The sequence below is a fragment of the Centrocercus urophasianus genome, unplaced genomic scaffold (assembly GCF_019232065.1).
Source record: "Centrocercus urophasianus isolate 14NV4802_14NV808 unplaced genomic scaffold, USGS_Curo_1.0 seq_15, whole genome shotgun sequence".
Taxonomy (NCBI): Eukaryota; Metazoa; Chordata; class Aves; order Galliformes; family Phasianidae; genus Centrocercus; species Centrocercus urophasianus.
In genome coordinates this window covers 36,027,512-36,032,114 of record NW_024884697.1, presented here as the reverse complement: position 1 = coordinate 36,032,114, position 4,603 = coordinate 36,027,512, and the positions used below count along the sequence as shown (strand labels likewise).

At 43.7% G+C, this 4,603-nt stretch overlaps 1 pseudogene; it reads right to left on the bottom strand.

Moving 5' to 3' along the window:
• Positions 1-448: 448 nt before the first annotated feature.
• On the bottom strand, positions 449-1,590 carry LOC122158850 (annotated as a pseudogene).
• Positions 1,591-4,603: the final 3,013 nt, after the last annotated feature.

The window sequence follows — 4,603 nt, the reverse complement described above, 5'->3', positions numbered from 1 at the left end:
TAGTTGCTACCTATCTGTGGATAGCTTTAACTCCAAAGTAGTAATAAGAAAAGTATTTTGTAGCAAATTCTTAAAGGCTATTTTAAAAACGTTGTTAGAAATCCCCCTTTATAAGACCATTTTCATTTAAGCAGCAGCAGATTTGTTAGAACAGAAGTCTGAAAGCATTTGCATGATCTCCTATTACACTTTTAAAAATGCAAATTTAAGTGATCGAACTATTTGCAACCTTCCTCACCCTCTCACCAACTAACCTGAACAACAATACGCAGCCTCCATCAACTCTGAGTTTTATAAAATTTTTCTTAGATTAAAAGAAAAATTTATTTTCATAATACAAACTATAAACCATTTGCAAGAGTTACTGCCTCAAGCTTAGCCTAAAAATCTTTGCCATTTACAAACTGATGGAATTTATTAAGCGAGTTAAGGTCTCTCATCATGGAATTTAGATAAGCCCAGTCCGTGTCATGTTATCAACCTCCAGCATCATTCTAATTTGTTGTAAAGAGTATGAAGTACTGGTTGTTACTTCAGCAAGCTCAGAGTTTAGCTTTTCCTGGCTAGGATTAATGACCCATTTTCCTCTGTAAGTGTTGTCTCCTCTGTCAATCAGGTCACATGCTTTTCCTTCTGGGCAGAGTCCAAGACCTTCGTAGGTGATGAACTCATTAACTGAGAAACAGTCATGGAATTCAGTTGCATTGACATCAGTAGGTTTTAGGCCTGCTTTTTAAAAACATTTTTCTGCAGCTTTTTTCAGTCGTATCATAACCAACCATCTTCATACAAATGTTCTCTTCAAATGTGCTTAGGTAATCACTACCCATCACCTGGGCTAGAATTTCCACAGCTTGAGGCTGTAGCTTACGCCTTTTCACAAAGTCCTCACTAGCCAAAATTGCATCTGCAGCGCCATTTGATGTTGGACAACACTGTAAGACAGTCAAGAAATCAAAAATTTTGTGAGACTGCAGGACTTCATCAAATGTGTGTTCCTTTTGGAACTGGGAATACAGGTTGTTGGTTGAATGGCTGTAATTCTTCCGTGCAATTTTTGCAAAGTACTGCGGATTTGTCCCGTATTTCTCCATATGTTCTTTGCCAGCATTTGCAAACATCTGCGGTGTTACTGGAGCACTTGCTAAGCTGTATTTATTTATCATGATTTCTAAGTGTTTGTCCATTGGATTTGTTCTGTCTGAAAAACCTTAAGCAGGGGATCCTTTTGCCATTCTCTCAAAGCCAAGTGCCAGAACACAGTCTGCCAAAGCTCCCTCTACCAGCTGTCTGGACACGAACAAAGCAGTAGATCCGGTGGCACAGTTGTTGTTAACATTAATGATAGGAATGACAGTTAAACCCAAACCGTGATAGATGGCCTGTTGTCCACAGGTTGAGTCACCAAAACATAACCCACACAGGCCTGCTCCACTGCTGAATACGGAATCCCAGCATCAGCTAAAGCCTTCTGGCCAGCCTCTTTAGCCTCTTTAGGTCAGGATAATCAATGCTGTTCTCACTGGGCTTTGCAAACTTAGTCATGCCAACACCCACCACAAACACCTGACGCTGCGTGACGGTCCCCATTTTGTCCATGGGGCTGGATGAGATCCACCCGAGAGTGCTGAGGGAACTGGCAGAGGTGACAGCCGAGCCGCCTGCCATTATCTGTCAGCGCTCCTTGTTGACTGGTGAGGTCCCAGAAGACTGGAGATTTGCCAGTGTGACTCCCATCTACAAGAAGGGTTGTAAGGAGGATCCGGGGAACTACAGGCCTGTTAGCCTGACCTCAGTGCCAGGGAAGGTTACAGAGCAGATTGTCTTGAGGGAGTGTGTGTGTGGGACAGCCAGGGGATCAGGACTGGCCAGCATGAGTTCACAAAGGGCAGGTCCTGCTTGACCAACCTGATCTCCTATGATCTATTGACCCATCTGGTAGACGAGGGAAAGGCTGTTGATGTGGTCTACCTAGACTTCAGCAAAGCCTTTGACACTGTCTCCCACAGCATTCTGCAGCAGAAGCTGGCAGCCTGTGGCTTGAACAAGTACACTCTTGGCTGGGTAAGGAACTGGCTGGAAGGCTGGGCCAGAGAGTGGTGATGAATGGAGGTGGCGACCGGTCACGAGTGGTGTTGCCCATGGGTCAGTGCTGGGGCCTGTCCTCTTCAGTATCTTTATTGGTGACCTGGATGAGGGCATTGAGTGCACCCTCAGCAAGTTTGCAGATGGCACCAAGTTGGCTGGAAGTGTGGATCTGCCTGGCGGTAGCGAGGCCCTACAGAGGGATATGGACAGGCTGGAGAGCTGGGCTGAAGCCAATGGGATGAGTTTCAACAAGGCCAAATGCTGCGTCCTGCACTTTGGCCACAACAACCCCAGGCAACGCTACAGGCTTGGGGCAGAGTGACTAGAAGACTGCATAGAGGAAATGGACCTGGGGGTATTGATTGATGCTGGGCTGAACATGAGCCAGCAGTGTGCCTGGGTGGCCAAGAAGGCCAGTGGCATCCTGGCTTGCATCAGGAATGGTGTTGCCAGCAGGAGCAGGGCAGTGATTGTCCCCCTGTACTCAGCTGTGGTGAGGCCGCACCTCGAGTGCTGTGTCCAGTTTTGGGCTCCTCACTACAAGAAAGACAATGGGGCCCTCGAACAGGTTCAAAGAAGGGCAACAAGGCTGGTGAGGGGTCACCCCTTCAAAACTCCTTCTTCATGACGTCACATGACATGGAATGTCCCTTTGCCTAGTTTAAGTTATCTGTCCTAATGCTGTTCCTTCACAGCTCCTTGGGCCCCTCATTGCGTATGGCCTTGTGTCTGTACAAGATTGCTTAGCTGCAGCTATAAACAGTGTGCTATCAATATTGCTTTTCTCCTAGGACCAGACACTCTGAAGAAAACAATTCCATCCCAGCTTAAACTAAGGCACCTAGAAACTTCTTTTAAGTAAGAAAAATAATTTCTGGGTATAAATGTCACACTTGTAACCTGGACTGTGCTGCTTCGCTCCAACTTACTCCCAGCTGGGCTGTGAAAGGGTCTTCATCTTCTTGGATACATAATCAGATTTTCATTAGTTTCTACATCATGTTTTGCATTATGAGTATAGGGGAATGAGAGCACACAGGAGAAGCAGAGACTAGGATCAGATGAAGAAAAAAAAAATATTTTCTGAGAAAAAACAGTATTTGGTTTTGATGCTTTGCCTGATCCCAGGAAAAAGTAGTATCCAGAGTTATTCACTGCCAAGTGAATAAGAAAATAAATAACCTTTCTGATATATTATTTTTATGTAACAGAAGCATTTATGTTGCTATTGAAGACACTAAGGACATGTCTACTATGGCACTGAAAACATGGGTGGTGTCTTCCAAGTTAGAATGTGCTGTGACTTTTTCATGCCTTGAATAATTTTCTTTCCACACATGGTGTGATGTGTGGGCTATGAGTATGTAGTGTTTGAGCATCACTCTATCTTTTTGTGGAGAAATATTCCACACTAGACCAGCTGGGTTTAATGTCTGGCCATGCAAGCACCTCACTGGGACAAGGACAATGAGGCCCTGTTGGATGTGGCTCTTACCTTTCCAGCTGTGTACTCCCTTCTCAGTGTGCCTCTCGTCTCTGACCTCTTCCTTTGCAGTAATTCATACTATGTACTTGGCCACCTTGGCAGTGTGGAAGAGCTGACATTTCTCCATAGTAAAAGAACTTCAGTTTTGCACAAAATCTGTCTCAGATGCTGTGGCAGTGGCAGTGGCGCCCGCCAGCCCTGGGACTCTTCTAAGAGAAAGGATTGCACAGTGCTGGGCATGAATCACATGGCACATTGATAAGGATGGACATTACTCATCGGATACCATGGAGCCAGTGTGGCAGAACCGTCATGGTCTATTTTGAACTTGTTATCTCACGCTCACTTCCTTGTACATCATGCATTAGCCTCAACAATAACCTACTAAAATAACCCACATCTCTTGTTTCTAGGAAAGATCTGCTGCTTCTTACCATCATTCAGCGTGTTTACTTGTGAACAAGACTGTAAGCAGTCTTGGAACTCTACAAAATGGAGTTTTAATGAAGCCATTAGTAGTTTGTCCTTACGTGCATCTGTGACCCACTGACTCTTGCCTATACTCTCCCGTGCTTGGCCTTCAGAGGAGTCTAAAATTTAATAAATTTAAATGTATTAAAAATTAATTAATTAAAATTATTTATAAAATTAAATAAATTTAATAAAGCCCAGGTTTTATTCAAAGATAATTCAGCTAGCCACAGTTCATTTCTTCTCTTTTTCAGATTTTTGTGCCATTTAGGTCACGACCTGTCAAATTAGCACAATACTAGGGTTTTAATTAAAAACGGGCCAGCACGACTAAGCATAGCTTTGCAAATAATAACATAAGATGAATAAGGGTAAGAAACAGAACTGACTTTATTTGAGACCAGATTTTGGCATCCTTCTGGTGAATAATAATGAAGCCTTTAAGTAATTCTGTTCCTTTCATTTTATTCATTTCTGTGGATCTGCTTCCAGGGTAGGACTCAGTGCAGCATAATCTAGGCATTTATGATTTCATATCGTTTGGAGATGAGACAGCTT